Genomic DNA, 20694 nt, shown 5'->3' on the forward strand with positions numbered 1-20694 from the left:
GGATTTTAGTTTGAGAGCAGTTTTTCATCTTTGTTGCTTAGGTATATGCATACGCTATCATTTCTGCCCTTTTTTTCTGATAACAAGATGATGTCTGTTTTGTTTTCCCCAAAAAAATGTAAGAATTAAAACACAATTGCATAGGTTAAATATAGTGATAAAGTATTTAGGGTGATGATTACACAACAGTGTGGATGTACCTAATGTTACTGACTTACACAATCAAAATTGGTTAAAGCAGTACATTTTGTTATGTGTATTTTACTACAATAAAAAAAAATAGCAATGGGACTCAGTGATACTGCACCCTATGGTGCAAGTGTCAGTGACTATATGACTGGAGCTTTGTGGTGTCACAGTTTTAATTCTTTTATTTTTATGATGGTGCAAAGCTACAACCTTGCTGGGCCTGGGTGCTCACAAAGTTTCTGATTTATCTGAAATTAAAGCAAAAGCAACCTTCATGGTCTTCCTTCAGACTTATATCTTATAATGAAATCATGAACGTTAGTATCAGATGAAAACACACTCGTGGGGAGGTGGACCCTCATGCACCATCTCCAGAAAGAGTTCATTGTGCTCTGAGTATCTCTATTTTCTTGCCACCACCCTGTGTTTTCCTTTGCCTCTGCAGCTTCATTGAGTCTCTAAAATTCTGGAGGTCCTGCTTCCTGCTGCTGCTGCCAAGCATCTCACAGAGGAGGAGGTCCACCACAACATCCAAGGGGATAGGCCTCATGCAGAAAAAAAGGTCCTAGATGGCTTTATCTGCTTTATGGAGGGCTTGAACCAGATTCACAAGCAGTATCACTCAGATCTCATGATTCAGTGAGGGTTCCTGGGGCTTCTTAGGGACTGTGCCTGGTCTGGGATGCAGAATCTGCCACCTCCTTTCTCAAGGGCCTCTCATTGGTTGGTTTATTTACCTCACAACTTTCCAATGTTTATTTTAAATCCCAGTTTATTTCTCTACTACACATGAAGAAAATGAAGGTTTTAGGGTATGTCAGTGATGAGACAATGTCCCATGATTTGAGCCACCCCTCTAACTGAGGACACAGTGCCTTTATCTGCTCCCTGAGTGGGATCCAGTGTTGACAGCTGCCTGTGTGGCATGGTGCTGAATTGCTGGCTACAGACTCTTAGAAGTTTAACAAGGACAGTCCTTTCTTACTTACATCATTTTTAGAGTGTCCAGCATTCTTTGTCCTTCATTTCAATCACACACTACTACCCAGTGGGAAAACTGAGGCTCATGAGGATTATGGAATGTTTCTGAGGGCACCCTGCTAATAAGGATTAGATCTAGGATTCAGCATTATTTTGTTTAAATTAACATAACGGACTTGGGTGTAATAGTGTGTTTGTGGACACATTCATGCTTACATACAGGTCTTCAAATTTAGCAAATGTATAGATTCATGCAGCCACCACCATGATCAGGATATAGAATAATCTCATCTCCTCAAAAAAGCTCCATCATGTTGTCCCTTGTAGTCATATTCTCCTACATCCCTATCCCCTAGCAACCACTGCCTGACCTGTTGACTATCACAGTACTTCTGTCTTTTCTAGATGTTTCAAAAATGGAATCATATAATATGAAACCTTTGGGGACTTCCTTCTTTCACTTAGTATCATGCTTTGGGATTCATTGAAATTGTATCAGTAGTTCATTCATTTTAATTGTCTTCTAGTGTTCCATCACTACCCAGTTTCTATTTATTTTTTAATCAGAAACAAAATTCACTAGTCTTTCTCCCACATCAGCTACTTTTGTATGCAGCATCACCTATGATTAAGAACATTTCTAAGAGACATTCTGTAATGGGAAGAGCTTTGGTTTTGAACTGAGGCAGCTCAAGTTTGAATTCCAGTTCCAGTGGGATTTGGAAGAAATTGTTTAACCTCTCTGAGCCTTAGTTTCTTCTTTCATCTTCTATTGAACAGAAAGAACCTGTGTTCCTCTACTGTGTTAATTGGGTTCCCAGGGCTTCTAGGTGGAGCAGCCTATGTTGGAATGGAGAGAGGTGGGATTCAGGGGAAGGAGACAACATTGCTGTTGTGGCATCCACTGAGAGTGTCTACTTGAGCCTTGTATGCTCTCCTTTTCTTTAGAAAGGAACTGCCATGGAAGGCTTCCAGATGACTAGGCCTATTTCCACAAACTCCCTTATGTCTGTAGGCCCCATGCTATAGAAGAAGGGAACCTCAACACTGTCTGCTCAGCTGGAGGTGGAGGCCAATTGAAAGTAACTGCTTAGTTTGAATTGCAAGACACATTTTGTTTGTCCCACAATATGTTTTTATTTATTTATTTTTTTGAGAATGCGGTCTTTCTGTGTTTAACTTTGGACTCCTGGGCTCAAGTAATCCTCTTGCCTCCACCTTCTAAATAGCTGGAACTATAAGAGGGCTCCACTGCATCCAACTCATAAAGTATTTTTTAAATCTTTCAACCAAATTTTTCCAATTTGAAGATTTCATACATCTTAATTTTATGTGAATTTTCATAGGTAAAATAAAGGTATACATAGCATGTAAAGTCCAGTTTTGCTTATATCCCCACACTATCCTAAAAATCACAATCCTGCCTCAGCCAGTTTTGCTTTATATTTTTATTGATTTTTTATTGATTTTTTAAAAAAATAAATGACAGCAGAATGCATTACAATTCTTATTACACATATACAGCACAATTTTTCATATCTCTGGTTTTATATAAAGTATGTTGACACCAATTCATGTCTTCATATATTTTCTTTGGATGATGATGTCTATCACATTCCACCATTATTGCTAATCCCCTGCCCCTCTGATCTGTCTGCCCCATCTAGAATTCATCTATTCCTCCCATGCTCCCCCTCTCTACCCCACTATGAGTCAGCCTCCTTATATCAGAGAAAACATTCGGCATTTGTTTTTTGGGGATTGGCTAACTTCACTTAGCATTATCTTCTCCAACGCCATCCATTTACCTGCAAATGCCATGATTTTGTTCTCTTTTATTGCTGAGTAAAATTCCATTGTGTATATATGCCTCATTTTTTTTTAATCTGTTTATCCACTGAAGGGCATCTAGGTTGGCTCCACAGTTTAGCTATTGTGAATTGTACTGCTATAAACATTAATGTGGCTGTGTCCCTGTAGTATGCTGATTTTAAGACTTTTGGGTATAGACTGAGGAGAAGGATAGTTGGCTCAAATGGTGGTTCCATTCCCAGATTTCCAAGGAATTTCCAAACTGCTTTTCATATAGACTGCACCGATTTGCAGTCCCACCAGCAGGGTATGAGTGTACCTTTTTCCCCACATTCTCGCCAACACTTATTATTGTTTGTCTTCATAATAGCTGCCATTCTGGCAGGAGTGAGATGATATCTTAGAGTATTTTTGATTTGTATTTCTCTAATTGCTAGAGATGATGAACATTTTTTCATATATTTGTTGATTCATTGTATGTCTTCTTCTGAGGAAGCTCAGTCCACATTTGTACCCAGCCATGGTGGGCTACACTTGAAAAGGGACATGTATCTTTGGTTCTCCTCTGGTTTTGGACTTGTCTTGCACCCTCAGTCATGATACCTAACTGGTTTCTCTAGGCATTTGGGTGTTTGGATGTGGCTACAGTTGATGGGACACCAATGAGATCATACCTTGCATGAGAGGGGCAAGGAAAGCATCCCAGGAGATAGGATTTGGGCATGTAGGCAGTGAAGTATTCACACAAGGAGAGAGGTGGGACTCAGGGGAAGGAGACAACATTGCTGTGCACAAGTGGGACCTTCCTTGGGTAGCCTTTCCTGTCTTCCCATCTACCTAGCTAGATCACATTCCCTTCTGCTTGCCCACATCCTAGGCCTACATCCATCAGGGCATCTGTTTGCTCCTATTCCCTCTAACCTACTGCCAAAAAAGTAAAAATAAATAAGAAAAATAGTTATTTACCCTGTAAAGATGTGGGGTGTGTTAGGGGAGTCTGCACCTTATCTGTCAGCCATAAGGGTGTGTGTTATGCTCAGCAAGAGGCAGCACATATTAGACTTTCAGAAATCCATGTTGAAACAAATGGAAGAGCAGGAGGTATGATGGGAGGTGCAATTGGAGAGACAGCGGGAAGCTGGATGCCAGGCAGTCCTTACCTGGTCTCATAGCAGGAGGAATCCTTTGATTTTTTTTTAATACTAGAAATTACCACTGAGGGGCGCTTTAGCACTGAATTACATCCCCACTCCTTTTTATTTTTAATTTTGAGACAGGGTCTCATGAGCAATCCCCCTTCCTTAGCCTGCTGAGTTGCTAGGATTACAGGCTTGTGCTACCATGCCCAGATCTGATTTTTTTTTTTATTTTAATGGAATTTTTTCAGACAGATGACCAAAAAATAGGCTAGTATAAAATTCCACAGTATTTATCCCTCAGTTTCATTGATCTTCAACTCATAGCCAGTCTTGTTCATTTAAATTCTATTCCAGTTTCACGTTTCCTTTTTTTTCTCAAATTCAGACAACATACATCTTCCATAGTATATTAAAATATAAGTACCTTAAAAAAAAAACCCAGAACCCAAATAGTAATCTTCTAGTTTGCCTTTAAAAATTATATCCCTTAATATCAAAAAATGTATGGTTGGTGTCTTTGGCAGAAGTGGTTTCTTCAGTGATGAGCCCCATGTATAAGAAGGCTTGGTGGGTGGGTGCAAGAGGGCAGAGGTTAGGTAGAAGGTGATGATGAAATAGAAAGGAAAGAATGAGGGAGAGAGAACAGGGCAGGTTGCCTGGGAGATGGCAAATGAAAGATGGAAAGTAGGGTTAGGATAGGCTCTTTACTGAAGGCACTGTGTCCTCTTCCAAAAATATCTTTATCAGACCCAGGAAAGAGCCCAGAACTCTGCCTGGCAGCTTTTCCCTATAAACTAATCACAGACTTTTCCCATTGGAAAGGAGAACAAGGACCATATGTTGCTGGGAGGGTGTGAAGCTGGGGGTGAGGTATCTTATTTTAATTTGTCAGTGAGTCATCATTTAGTACACACCAAGGATCCTCTTTCTGCTCATACTGGGAGATGAAGGCTATCTTGGGGTAGTAGCATCCCCTAATGTATAGGGTGAGACTCACAGCAGGAGGCAGGACAAAGACCTGAGACTTTTTCCTTACCCCTAGGTGACTTCTCTTGGTGAACATGATATGTTTTCTCAAGGGTGAACATTTGGAACCAAACTTATATAAAATTTACTTATACAGCGTTTTTTGTATGCTTTGCTTTTGCACTGAAGAGATTCTGTTGTATTTATTATGAAATAAGTGTTATAAACAAGTTCCACCTCCCCCCCTCAATTCAGTGCTGGAGATGATTGAACGGACAGGTAATCCAACACTAAGATACATCCTCCAACTCTTTAAAAATTTTTTTTTGAGACAGGATATTACTGAGTTGTCTGGGCTAGCCTTGAACTTGCAATCCTTCTGCCTCAGCCTCCTGATTAGCTAGGATTGCTGGCATGCACCACCATGCCTAGCCTATGTTTATTTCTTCCAGTTTCCTTCTAGTCTTTATCTGTAGGTGCAGGCTTTTGGCCAGGTTCTTGTGGAAGGCAGAGGTCTCTGGAGTCTCAGGTCCCTGCTGATTAATAGCAGTGGAACCAACCTGGGTAATAGGTGTAGGCCAACAAGCTCCTCTGCTTCTGTTAGATGGTTATAACTTGACAGCCAAGCTAGGCCAGAGGGGAGAGATAGACAGACTATGTTCTCATCCTATCCAGGGTAACTCTAGCTTTTTGCTTAGGACTCCATGTTGAAAGCAGGCCAGAAGTGTGATAAAGCATACCATCTACCTGTAAAGGCAGGTGAAGGGCATTTCCATACTTTTGTCTTTCTGCTTCTGTGCAGGCTCTCTTCCTTCTACACACCTTTTCAGGCCCACTCAGTGAATATGTACTGCATCTATGGAGGCTTGGCTGCCCTGTCCCCTACCTGTTAGAATGCAGTGTGTCCTTGTGTATGTTCTCATGCAAATGTGTATGGCACTCATTATTTTGTGGCAGTTTCCCCCCTGAGCAATTAGACAAGGAGCCTCTAAGGTCAAGGACAGGTTCTTTCTGATGTCTGAATCTCTAATTGCTACTTTGTGGGTCCGCCTGTGGAAAGCAATTAAGTCAATGTGTATTGTTATACATAATAGTCAGTGTATCTGAAAGGGTACTGGGGGTAACTGAGGCTTCTTGCCACTTCTGTCCCAGTCATAACCCACTGCTGTATCTCTCAGGAAGTACCAAAGATTCTCAGTGTGCATTTGTGGATGTGGCTTAGGAAAACATGCTGCAATGTGATGGTAAGAGAAACACACGTAGTCATTCAGTGTGATGTCAGTGGATGAAGAAAAGAATCAAGCATGTATTTTACTTTTCCTTTATGAATCATACCTCAGAGTCACCAAATAATTGGATTGGGAAGTTTCTCTTTTAGAATATTTTATCTAATAAGTACAGAAAAATAATAGAATATGTGTAGAATAAATGTAGAATATGTATACTCTCTAAAGAATTACAAGATCTAGCAAAAATCTGGTGGCAGCTAGCACCACTAGAAAGAAAGCCAGACACTATTTGCCTCCAGATAAAAATGCACAGCTCCACTTGGCAAGAAGTCTTGCCCAAAACTGGGCCTAACTCCGCCCAAACCTCTAGGTGTAATTTCTAATTCTCAGGAAGTACAGGGCACAGAGGAACATGTTAAACAATAAAGGAATGAAAGCAATACATCTGGACTATATATTTTTTTTATTATTTTATTTTTAATTGTTGTTGGACACAATACCTTTATTTTATTTATTTGTTTTTTGTGTGGTGCTGAGGATCGAACCCAGCGCTTCACATGTGCTAAGTGAGCACTCTACCGGTGAGCCACACCCCCAGCTCCCCCAGACTGTATCTTTACAGGAGAAATTAGCTATTTTCTTCAACAAATGAGTTGCAAGGACAAATAAAGAGGAGCTTATATCTTTAAAAAGACTTATGGGACATAACAGTATAAAGTAGGGATAGTATTTGAATTTTGTTTTGGATAAATTATAGGGTTTTTTTTTTAGACAATTGGGGAAATCAAAAATATAAATTTGTACTTTTTTAAAATTATGGGTTTTTTAAAGTTATTTTCTTCTAAAGCTTCTTCAGGGTTTGTGGATAAAATCATACCTTATGTGGTGTGAGAAGGTAGAAGATATAGATGAAACAAGATTGACTCCAAGTATATAATTTTGGTGTCTGGGTATGTAGGGGTTCTTTATATTATATTCTTTAATTTTGTATGTTTGAGATTTCCTGTAATAAATTTTCAAAAAAAGTGCGACAGATTACCATTGACACATTTTTAATTGCTGATATGAGATTATTTCACATAAAATATCAGAATTTAAGCTGGGGAAGAGTCCAGATTTTGTGTTTCAGTGATAGTGCAAGGGATCATATCCAGGTCCTTGCACATGCTACAAAAGTGATCTATTACTGAGCTAAACTCCCAGGTCCAAAAGTATGATTTTTAAAAATAGTTGTGAGCTAGAGATATAGCTTAGTGGTTTAACATGCGCAAGGCCCTAGTTTCAATTCCCCGACACCACACACACACACATACACACACACACACACACACACACACACACACACACACACACACATGAAATGTAATATTTCATCATATGAATGTATCTTCATTTAGAACCTGAAATGGTTTCTGATTTATAAGATAAATTTTAGCAATTCTATAGATTTTTATACTCAATACAATGATAAATAACATTATAAAGAATTTTCAAACAATAATTATTTCACATATCTCTGATTATTTTCTTCATGTAATTCCTAGAATTATACTGTTTGGCTATTTGGATAGAGGGATTAAAATCAGAAAAAAATACCAGCCAAGACTATAGGTAGCTTGTAGTTCCTATGGACCAGAGGCAAGCAAACCTAAATACATACTTCAGTCTTTGTGGGTAAAAAGGCAAAATAAGGCTACTGTATAGATATTTCTATAACCATTTTAACTTTATAAAAATAATTTTTGGCTCAAAGGCTATAAAAATACAGGTGGCTAGCTAGACTTGGCCTGCAAGCTATAGTTTGCTGACTGCTGTTCTAAGGGGTAGCTTGAGGTCCCAAGGAGAATCTGTGATCAAATAATGTTCTGTTGGTCAATAAAGAGGTTTTGGACCTGTTCTTGCTCATGCAGCATCATCTCACTCTCAATATCATCATCACCTCTGCTGGTATAGTTCTGGCAAAGAGGGGACAGGAATGGAATAATGAGATACATAAGTCCCCTGCTGCCCACTACCTTTTTTTTCCTTTTCTTAATGTCTATTCATTGCTCTTTCAGGACTTTAAATAGTGCCAAGGATTAGACAGGAAAAAAAAAAAATAAAGAAATTGTAGACTCACAAAAGTTAAGGTTGAACTGCACCAAATATTAGGTTGCTCTTTAGGACGCTCTTATCTTCCCATTGAACATTGAGACTCCCAGGTTTAGAGAAGGAGATGCAAAACTGCTATGAAATGTCCTGCTGACATTCTCAGAAATTCTCACCAATGTCTCAAGGTAGCACCTCGTGTTAACTGCATGGTTGATACCTGCCTGTGCTTCTCCACAGCCCCAGTTTTCTAAGGTTTGTCAATTTGAGTTTGCAGTGGATGAAAGGACATGGTAGCAATATTGATGAAAAGAACACACAAGTATCTCAGTTATTCTACCTTTCAAGTTGAAGAAAAGTTGTAGGAAGCAGGGACCTTAATAAATTGCCACTTCTGTTTTCATTGGTAATCAAACATAAAAATGTAAGAAGATTTTGAAGAGGTGGAGAATCTTTGGAAAAATCTTCTGTCATTTTTGTTTCAAATAACATGACTGGTTGCACTCAACATAAGTAGAATGGGGAGGGGAAGACAGCTTCAGAAAACCCCTCAAATGAGTGCTTGTGTACGTGACGTATCAGCTTCTTTATGATTTTGTTACACAACTAGTGGATTAGACAGTATGGCTGCTTCTGTACTGGCTATGTGCTCAGGAAGATTAATAGAGACTTCTTCCTGCATTGAGTCCTCTTCTCTCATCTGGCTGACACATTCAATAATCAACAAAAGAAACTTCATATCTCAGTGTCCCTCCCAGAGGGCTGCTCATCACTGGCAGGAGACTAAGATGTTGCCACTATAACATTTTCCTGCCATCCCCACCAGGCTGCTCTGTAGCCTTTTTCCCCTCCTTTTCGTAGATCTGAAGGAATTTTAGGGCAGAAGTCCAAGCCACACTCTTAGGAGACCTGAGGGACCTAAACCCAGGTGCTTTCTCCCACACAGATAGGGTAGTCTGCCCAGGAAGGTGTGAGTTCCTGCACATGCTTTACATGTGGATATTGTCTTTCTAGGTGACACACACACACTCTCTCTCTCTCTCTCTCTCTCTCTCTCTCTCTCTCTCTCTCTCTCTCTTTCTCTCTCTTTCTCTTTCTTCTTATTCTCCCCTACTTCCCTTTTTCCTCATGAGTCCTTGTTTTTCTCTGTTCCTCCTTGTTTTTTTTATCTTTTTAAAACATTTGTTCTAATTAGTTATACATGACAGTAGGATGCACGTCATACATAAATGGGGTATAATTTCTCATTCTTTTGGTTGTATATGATGTAGAATCACACCAGTCATGTAGTCATATATGTACATAGGATAATAATGTCAGATTGATTCTACTGTTCTTCCTACCCCCATACTCCTCCCCTCTCTTCACTTCTCTCTACCTAATCCAAAGTAACTCTGTTATTTTTATTTTTATTTTCTGTTTTCTCTCTATATATTCTTGCCTCAACAGTTAACCACTGGTACATACTCCATTTCTTTGCTTCCTTGCATCTGCTGCTACCATTGTTGCTGCTTTCTCCTCCTTTGACTTCAGGACAGTACCTTCTTTATGGAGCTTGTAGAAAGCATTGCCTGCCTTCTACCCTCAGATTATTTAAATTGCAGGGTTTTGTAGCCCTTGCATGCCTGTCTCATCTGCAGAAGCCACAAGCTTTCATGGTGTTCACTGCAATGCAGGGGATGAAAGAGATTCATGTAACAAATGATGCCACCAGTTTTAAGTCAAGTGCTTCTCATCACTGCCTTTCTGATTCAAATGAGTCTATGATTGTCACCACACTGTATCATCTTCAACTTTTATAAGCAGCAGGTGGGTGTGGTGGCACATGCCTGTAATCCCAGCTACCCGGGAGGCCAAAGCAAGAGGATTCCATGTAGAGGCCAGTCTAGGCAATTTAGTAAGACCCTGTCTCAAAAAATAAAAAAATTAAGAGGGCTGAGATGTATGAAATGTAAGTCAGTGGTAAAGCACCCCTGGGTTCATTGCCTAATACAAAAAAGGAAAAAAAATAAAGAGGAGAAAGAGGGCGGGGGGGGGAGAGAGAGAATGAATAAATAAATAGAAGAAAAAGAAAGAGAAATATGCACATTTAAGGACACAACACTTATTTTTCTCCTCCCAGTATAGCCGGATAAATTTATAACAGTATGGCAGAAAGTGGTGAGAAAACAAAGTCAACATTTACAAAAAGGCATGTGCTATGTCATAGGCTAATGGTGTGTGACCCTGGGCAGCTCATCTACCCTCTGGGCTTCACTGAACTCATTTGTCAAATGCAAAATTTGGAACAGATGTTTTAAGGGCCTTCCAGGCCTTAACATTCTTCATATATTGCATGTCATGTACACATATTATCTCATTTTATTTCAAAATATAAACTTTACTAAGTAAAACTTTTATCCCAGTTTTACAATGAAGAAATTGAGGGACAAAGAAGTTGCTTTATACAGCAGGGGGTGGAGCTGGGGTTTAAATACAGGAACCATAGGATAGTCTCAAGACCTTCTCTTTAATTAGCATTAGTAATTTACTGTTCTGATAGGTTCCTGTGAAGACAAATAGAACTCTACCCTTTATTGAGGCATCTAAGTAGTATAGGAAATTGACTTAGTTACAGAGAATCTGAAAAGAGTAAACAGAGTTCATGCTGAATGAGGCAGAGTAAGGAGGATGGAACTTGGAAGATACAAGGGCAAAAGTTAAGTGTTCCATATTTATTAGAAGTCAAAGAACCAGCATTTATTGTATACCCACTTTTCCAGTGCTTTGCAAACCTAATCTTCACAACAGCCTCTGAGGTTCATGTATCATTACCCCATTTTCCAACTGAGGAAACCAAGACTTAAAGAAGTTAACTGGTTAGAGGGCACTCACCTAGCAAGTCGCTGGGCCCATGCACCACATTGTGAGTAGAAGGATTTGGTTAACATTGGAATCTTGCCTTTCTTAGGCATGTCCTATCTGTGCAAGTCTTCAGATGTCTACACCTGCCTTTTCCCATGAACTTCATGGCCCGGAGCAGATGCCTCTCTGAACCTCTAAGTCCTAATCTAAACATCTCTTATATCTAAGTGTGGGAGGCACACTGTGTTTTTGGTATAAAATAGGCTTAGATTGATCCATGTAGTCTTTTGCTTTCTGCCGAGAGATTCCCTTGTAAACAGTTTTGGACTTAGATTAGAACTTATAGTAAGAAAAACCAACAGAGCTGCAAGATAGTTGACTCATAAATCCTACCATATAATAATTATCATACTTCACATGGTGGAATTCGCCTGTAGAACAAAAGTAGATGATTCCTCACAGATGGGATTAGCACGTAAAGATCAAACTTTAAGAGAGGCACATGAACAAAGTTTTTATTGCCTACCAGGTGTGTTGTTATGTTAAAAAAAAGTGTAAATTCTTTAAAAATGTAATTCATATCAGAGGATGTGAGGGAGCTCTCTAAATATAGATAAAACTAAATTGCAAGTTTTTCATTTTTATGTTTACTTTTTTCTTTTTTGTGCTTGGGGTACTCTACCATTGAGCTGTGTCCCCATCACTGTTTATTTTTTATTTTGAGACCAGGTCTCCCTGTGTTGCAGAGGCTGGCCTTCAATTTGCAATCCTCCTACCTCAGCCTCCTGAGTCTCTGGGATTGTAGGCCTATTTACTTTATTTTTTATTGTGGTAAAATATACATAATATGAAATTTATTTTATCTCTTTTTTCAGATACAGCATAGCTTTGGGGAAAGGGACTCATGAAGTGAGATGGGTGCTTTTCTTTATCTTGGCTGCAGTGCTATACCTAGGTGCTGCTTTTAGCATAGTGATTAAATATTTGAACTCCAGTTTCCTCATTTGTGAGAAAATTGAATGTTAGAAATAATATACATTAATACATGATGTACATTTTTCAATAAATTTCAAGGAATAGAATCATAAAGAGTGTATTTCTGACTACAGTGCAATTAAGTTATATGCAACAATTAAACAATAACTAGGAAACCCCCATGTGTTTGGAAATCAAATAACACACTTCTAATTAATGTTGCAAGAATTATATATGTAAATGACTAGCATCAGCTGGGTATGTGATTTGTATTCAGTCAACACTAGCTCTGATTAGGATTAGTATAATCAGTTTTCTATATTCATCCAAAGATTTGACCAATGGTGGATGAAAAATATTTGGGAGAAAAGTACACTGAACATATTTACAGACTTTTATTATCATCATTAATTATCAGCATAACAGCTATTTACATAGCATTCATACTATATTATACATTATAAGTAATCTAGAGATGATTTGAAGTATACAAGTAGATGTATACAGGCTATATGTGAGTATAATGCCATTTTATGAAAAGGAATTGAGCCTTAATGTTGTTTTTTGTTTGTTTGAACTAGGGATTGCATCCAGGGGGCCTTTACCACTGAACTCTGTCTTCTGTTCTTCCTATGTTTTATTTAAAGACAGAATAAATTGCTGAGGGTCTTACTAAGTTGTGCAGGCTGGCCTCCAACTTGCAGTCCTCCTGCCTTAGCCTCCCAAGTCGTTGGCATTGCAGGAATGTTCCACCACACCTGGCATCCGTGGAGTTTTGTATCCTGAGGGTGGTGGTGTCTTGGAACCAATCTCCTACAGATTCAGAGAAATAACAGTTCCTATGATGCCAGATTATTAATGTATCTCTGCCGATAGGGATTACTTCCTCTCCCTTCTGCCTCTTCTCTCCCCTCTAATCCAGGACCAGAAAACACATAGTGTGTAGGGGCTACATGTTTCAAGACTGTCAGCTTTGTATGCTCTGGTGTCAGGCTGCTTACCACTCCATGGACTTGAACCACCTGTGCTCATCTCGCCCAGCCTTGTGTTTGTCATCTGTAGAGTGGACTAATTTATTTTCCTTGTAGGGTCGCTTTGAGAGCAAAGTGAGATGAAACATCTCTGTGGTTAACTCAGACCTAGCTCACAGTAATTCTCCACAGTGTATTATTATGTGGATGAGGAAGACAGGGATAGGAAAGAAAACAGGGTAGAAGCCAGTAAATGAACTTGACTTGAGCCAGTCAATTCTTTCTCCATGAGTATATGTGTAAAAATGGGATTGGATGAGGTGAACTTTCCCACCTCTTCTAGCTCTGTAATGATGCTTCTGGACCTCAGAAAGTGAAGTCCTCTAGCTCTGGGTAAGTTGCAAAGGTGATGCCATGCTGTTTGTTCCTCAGAGCGGCTCTTTGCTGAGAAGGGATTTTTTTTTTTGACCGAGGGGAGGAGCTGTCACTGCAGTCCAGCTTTGCCAAGGAAAAGAAGTACCTGTAAAATTAAAGCAGACAGCAGTACACCGAGGGTTCCAAATAACAGAACTGTATGCTAGCATTGGGAAATGGTCCTTTTTGCCACCAATTCATCATTCTGACAATAATGTTTGTCTCACTATCTGTCTGATAAGTGGAATAGAGTTACACAGTATTCTTCTCTACATTCTGTTCTCTGGAAGTTGATTTTTATTTAACTTATATAAGATTTTGGAAGACATGAGAAGCACTTAGTCCTAGGACTTTGCTTAGGAACCTATCAAATGATGTCTTTTATCCAGAGCCTGAAAGGATATGGTGGCCAAGAGAGGATCCTGCTACATGAGACCTGAACCACTGTTAGGGCCTCTTCCCTCCTCTGGCTCCATGACCTCTAGCAGATATTCTCATAAGGAGGCTTGAGTCTCAACAGCCTAGCCCAGGTTGCATTTGCATGGTAAATGTCTCTGGAGTCATCATTTTGCTCAATCACCTCCATCTCCGTGGACCACCCCGTCTCCAGTGCAGAAGACCATTTCTCACCTGCATCCTGCAGCAGCCTCCTGCATAGTTTCTACTGCCATTCAGGCCTGTTCAGTCTGTTTCTACCTTGCCTGGAATCACTTTCTGCAGTGAAGTCTTATTGTATCATCCCTCATTAAATCTTTTTATGGCTCTTTTTCTCTTTAGGGTAAAAGCAGAAATCTTTACAATAGCCTGAAATGTCTTGCAAGATTGGGGCCCTACCTTCCTGTTCAGCTTCATTTTCTGCTTCATCCTCACCCTCACTCTTATACTCTAGTGACCTCTATAAGCACCAGATTTCCTACTGCAACTCTGCCTGGCATGTGCTGTCCCTTCTGATTATACCTGGTTAATTCCTCTTCACTGAATCAGATCCCATGTCAGGCACTTGCATAGCTCTGATGCCTCATTTTTCAGCATCTCATTTTACACAACTCTCCTTTGCATTTGTATGACTGGGATTTCATAAATGCTCACGTTCCACACAAGACTGTGCTCCAAGAGGGCAGCAGCCATGTCTCTTTAGTGCACTGTTAATTCTTCCCCTAACCCAGCCTCTGGTTCAGACACAAAAAATAGTAAGGTCCTTCTCATTTAAAACATTGGGACCTTTTTTCCCATTGCTAATTTATACCACACCCTGAAATCTAAGTCAAATGTGGAACCATTAAGTATTTAAGGAGAGGGGCCTGAGATGACACATAGCCCCAGACAATTACACCCTGTGATGGCCCCAGAGATGCTGGGTTCTACTGAATACCCTTTGGGGCCACATCTGTTAGGGCAGCAGTTTCTAGTGTGTTCATGGGATCCTAGAGACAGTTCTGGGTAATCTTGTTTTGTGTCCAAAAGTGGACATTTTCTCCTTTTCTCTGTTTCTTCTTCAAATATATGAATAAATATATCTTATATCCCCAAGGATCATTTCCTCCAGAGGACCTCTGAAACCTACTAATCAACTTTGCCCTAACCTCAACCTTCCACCATTACTCAGGCTCTTACCTGAAGTCTTTGTGCAAGGCTTCTGCAGGAATCAGGATTCACTTCAGTCACAGATGTCTCCAAAGTGTATTTGGCCTTTCGGTTTTGTTTTTTATTGTTGTTGTTGTTGTTGTTTGGTTGGTTTTGTTCTGTTTTGTTTTGTTGATTGGAACTACTTAAAAATCTGTCGATTTTTTACAAAAATCCAAGTTTCTATCTTGTATTATAAATAGGCACTGGACCTGGGTTTCTGCCTGGCAAAAATCACATGGAAAACTCTCACCACTCCTATTTAAAAGAGAGCTAGAAATTCTACCCAGAGCAATTAGGCAAGAGAAGGAAATAAAAGGGATAAAAGTAGGAAAGAAAGAAGTCACATTAGCACTGTTTGCAGGTGATATGATCTTATACCTAGAAGACCCAAAAACTCTACCAAAAGTCTGCTAGAGCTAAAAAACAAATTGGACAAAATACCAGGTTACAAAATCAACATACAAGAATCAACAGCTTTCTATATACTAACAATGAATCTGCTGATAAAGAAAATCAGGAAAACATTTTTATTTACACTAGCTTCAAAGAAAATAAGATACCAAGGAATAAATCTAGCCAAGGAGGTGAAAACTATAGAAAATTGAAGAAAGAAATTGAAGAAGACCTCTGAAGATGGAAAGAACTCCCATTTTCATGGATAGGGACAGTTATTATTGGTAAAATACCTCATACTACCAAAAGCAATATCCAGATTTAATGTAATCCTATCAAAACGCAAATGACACTCTTCACAGAACGGGGGGGGGGGGGGGGAACAGTACTAAACTTCAATTCTAAGCCAAAAAAGCAATGTTGGAGGCATCACAAACCTAACTTCAAATCATATAGTAAAAAAAAAAAAAAACTGCATGGTACTGGCATAAAAACAGAAACTTAGACCAGTGGTATGCAATAGAACACTAAAACACATCCACACATGTACATTTATCTGACCCTTGACAAATGTGCCAAAAACACATTGGAGAAAAGACAGTCTTTTTAATAAATGCTGCTTAGGACAACTGGTTATCTATATGTAAAAGAATGAAATTGAACTCACCCTGCTCAAAAAAACAACTCAAAATGGATCATAGGCCTCAGGATTAGACCAGAAACTATTTCTCCCAGAAGAATATGTAGGGTCAACACTCCAGCTTTTAGGCACAAGCAATGACTTTCTCAGTAGGACTGCTAAAGCTCAGGAAATAATGCCAAGAGTTAATAAATGGGGCAGCATCAAATTAAAAAGCATCTACCTGGCAAAGGAAACAATTACGAATATGAAGACAGAACCCCACAGAATGGGAGAAAATCTTTGCTAGCTACTCTTCCAACAGAGGATTAATATCTAAAATATACCAAAAAGAAAAAAAAACTTTACATACACACAAAAAAAACCAAACAACCCTACTAATAAATGAGCAAATGAACTAAACGGACACTTCTCAAAAGAAAAAAAAATGCTCAATATTTTAACAGTTAGGGAAATGCATATTAAAACTTTACAGATTTCATCTCATTCTTATCAGAATGACATTCATCAAGAATGCAAATAATAAATGCTGGAGAGGATGTGGAGAAAAAGGAACACTTACACTGTTGGTGGAACTGTAAATTAGTACAACCACTATAGAAATCAATTTGGAGGGTCTTCCAAAAAATAAGCATGAAACCACCAGATGACCCGGCTATATTACTTTTAGGTATTTTCCTTGAAGAATTGAAGATCATCTTACTATCGTGATACACGCATATCCATGTTTATAGCAGCATAATTCACAATAGCCAAACTATGGAACTAGCCTAGTTGTCCATCAGCGAATGAATGGATAAAGAAAATATAGTATAGATACACAAGAGAGTTTTATTTGGCCATAAAGAAAAATGAAATTATGTCATTTGCAGAAAAATGAATGGAACTAGAGACCATCGTGTTAAGTGAAGTCAAACTCAGAAAGTTAAGGGTCATATGTTTTTCCTTATAATGTGGAAGCTAGAGAGGAAAAAGGAAAACAAGGGTAGGGGTGAATCTAAAATTCAAAAGGAGATCAGTAGAGGAAAGGGATCAAAGTGGGAGGTACAGACGGAGGTGGGGAAGTGCTAGGGATTGATATTAACCAAATTATATTGTTACATTGTGACATGTATGAATATGTAACAATAAATCCCATCAATATGTACAACTATAATGAACCAATTTTAAAAATGTGGAAAAAATCATGGATACTTAGCAGCCTATAGCCCATTCCTTTAAAAAAATATATATATATATATATATATTTTTTTTTTTTTTTTTTCAGCCAAGCCAGACATAATTGTGCACACCTGCTACTTGGGAGGATGAGGCAGGAAGATCACAAGTTCAGTGCCAGCCTGTTTATAAAACTAAACAAAGGTCTGGGGTATGAAACCCTAGCACACATGAGACTCTGAGTTTACAAAAAGAAACAAATAACAAAACAATAACCAAAAACACAACTCAGACAGATTTTATCAATACATACTATCTACAGTCTCCACTATTTTTTTTTCCCTTGGTGCTGGGGATTAAACCCAGGGTCTGTGCATGCTAAGCAAATGCTCCTGTACTGAGCTATATCCCCAGCCCTATACACTTTTTTTGTGGGGGGAGCAATCTTTGCTCTAGACCAGCTGTCCAAGAGAAATTTCTACAATGATGGAAATACTTTTTGTCCGCACCATCCAACACAGTAGCCCCTCCTCAGACATGGCTGTTGAGCTATTTTCAGTGTGGCTAACATGATCCAGGAACTGAATGATTTTATTTCAGCAGATTTATATTTTAAAAACCACATTTAGCTAATAGCTTCTGTATTGCATGGCCCAATTCCAGACATTTATAATTGTTATCCTACATCAAAAAAAAAATTGATTAGACTATAATTCTACACTTTTCCTATATTCATTTACTGGGGGTTTTCTTGTGTATTTATTTCATATTTTTACTTATTGTTAGCCTCCAGTCTTATGGCATGATGTGAGATATAAAATTATAATAGCTATTCACAAAAAGGGAATTAGGATGAACATGTGGAGAGAGCAAAATACCAATCATCTTCTGGGTATACATCCATGTCAAATGCTATTGGAAATACAGGAATGAATGAAACTCTTTACAAATGTTATTTTATATGTATCATCTCCCTACCCCCAAATGGTAAGCTCCATGAGGACGGGCGGGGGGTGGATTTTCATTTGGGATGATATTCTTTCCTTCCCAGAAATTATAAACCTTGGATAATACCCAGGCTATGAATCAGAGTTTATTCCCAGTCCTTCACTCTTGCTCTTCAAGGTATATGATTTTCTGTTGTGGCTTCCTTTAGGGAGCCTATCTGACCTGAAGGAGCTGGGTGAGTGAAAGGAAGAATCACCACTTAGCCCATTTGTTTCCAGGTAAGACAGAGCAGAGTGCTATCTCCAGCAGACTATTTGGATTTGGTTGCTTCCTGTTGTCTGATTATCATGCATTGTATGGATGAAACAGGCAGAGGTGGTTAGGAGCCAGGGAAGTAGGGAGGGAGAAAGAGAAACAGTGTTTGAACCTAGGACCTTGTGCACATTAAGTATATGTGCTCTTATGACTAAGCCATACCCCAGCTCCATTTTCTTGTTGTTGTTTTTTTATGACCTTAATATTCTTGAAGAGTCTTGGCCAGGGTATCCTGTAGAATATCCCCAAATCTGGGTTCTTATAGTTAGAATGGAGATACTTCTGAAGTGAGGTGCCTTTCTCATCACATCATATTGGGATATATGAGATCAGCAGGACATGCCTGTGATGGTAACCTTCATCACTTTGTTAATGTTGTTATTTGTCAGCTGCTTCCACTACAAAATTACTTTTTTGGCTTTATGAGTACCAAATTTAGTTCACTCTAAAGAGGATGAGGGAAGTTTCTACATTCGTTAAGTGGAACCTTCTGTAAGGAAGATTTTGGACAAGATTGTTAAGAAGAAATGTATCATAACCACAGACTGGGATCCTAATTAGAATAAAGTATACTCCATGTTTGTATGAATATGTCAAAATATACTCTATTGTCATCTATATCTAAAAAGAATAAATAAAATTAGAAAAAAACAAATTCATCATAGACCTTCCTATTTGACTGCCATTCTGTGCATCCTGCCTTTTCTTTTTGTTTATCACTGATCTTATTCTAAAAAGTTTCTGCAGGTGGATTGTAGAACTAAAAAAATTCCAGAAAGGTGGGGAAAATGTGTCCAGATAGGGAAAATTCAAGAAATGAGAAAAATAAGATAGGACACAATATAAAGCCTTGTAAAGTTGCTAGAGTTCTGTGCTAAATTCAGCTCTAAAATCCTTGCTAGCCAAAGAAATGTGGGAAACATCTTCTGCAAGATTCAGAGCAATAAGAAGGAAAAATTTCTTCAGAAGAAGCATAACTTTTCCTCTTATTAAGATCTGAGAAAAAATATGCAGCCTCGTGAAAGGAACACTTTGTGTGATGCAGAACAGAGCAGAGATCAGACAGCTGTGTGTCAAATCTGGCCTACCATCTTGCTTTTTAAGTAAAGTTTTACTGGGACAAAGCCATACCCATTGATGCACATACTGTCTATGGCTGCTTTGGTGCTTCCTTGTACAAAGTTGAATAGTTGTAACAGAGACCAGGTGGCCCACAAAACCTAATATATTCACTAGCTGGTCCTTTATGGAAAATATTTGCCAACTCATGATTTAGAGTATAGTTCCTTAACCACCAAAAAAAAAAAAAAAAGAATTATGTAATTTGTGGCAGTATTTCCCAGTTTAGGCTGGTAGAGCAATTCTCAGGATGCAGTAGAGAGAGATAACCCCTCTAGGGGGACCCAGAAGACGGGGCCTGTGAGTTGCTATATGTGCATAAGAGTTGGTTCTAGTCCCCCTCTGTTAGCTTGTTCTAATTTAATTTTTAGGGCATGGTACCTATTTCTAAGCCTTCCCAGTTGTGGGCTGCTGGTGGTCAGTAATTGCAAGATACCTATTTCCTTACTTCTCTGGGTGTTTATGTTGCCAGCAAAGCCTAACTTTTGGCTTGGGGATTTTTTTTTAAGTCATTGCACCTGCTATAGGAAAGCATGGTGGGTCTTTCATAACCAGGTGCAATTTATCTCTTAAGGGACATATGATAATATTTAGGGATATTTCTGTCACTTCAGAGATGGGAGGATGATGGATGAGGGATTTCTGACATGTAATGTGTAGGAACCAGGGATTCTGGTCAACATCCTACAGTACACAGGACAGCCCCCCACAACAAAGTCTTAGTTAATTCCCAGTGACAATAATACTGAGATTGAGAAGCCCTGTTTTAGGAAGAACCATATTTATATTTATATTATCTAACAAATAAAAGGTTCCATTCTGGAAGTAGTACCCAAGAACCACAAATTAAGAGCCCTGGAAGTTTTCAGAGTACTCTAAAAGGCTTA

General features: G+C 38.8%; 1 long non-coding RNA gene across 26 annotated transcripts in view; it reads left to right on the top strand.

Moving 5' to 3' along the window:
- The window catches only part of LOC110596936 (uncharacterized), a 98951-nt gene that overhangs the window by 36978 nt on the left and 41279 nt on the right, over positions 1-20694 (top strand). For 3 of the 26 annotated variants that reach the window (XR_013434953.1, XR_013434954.1, XR_013434952.1), the window contains exon 10: positions 635-751. The exons of 22 other annotated variants lie outside the window; for them this stretch is intronic. This is a non-coding gene — a long non-coding RNA (uncharacterized LOC110596936). Of the gene's footprint in view, positions 1-634; positions 752-18581; positions 18652-20694 lie in introns of all 26 variants that reach the window. One more of the 26 variants, XR_013434967.1, reaches the window with a different exon arrangement.

Source organism: Ictidomys tridecemlineatus, chromosome 2, assembly GCF_052094955.1.
Source record: "Ictidomys tridecemlineatus isolate mIctTri1 chromosome 2, mIctTri1.hap1, whole genome shotgun sequence".
NCBI classification, from domain to species: domain Eukaryota; kingdom Metazoa; phylum Chordata; class Mammalia; order Rodentia; family Sciuridae; genus Ictidomys; species Ictidomys tridecemlineatus.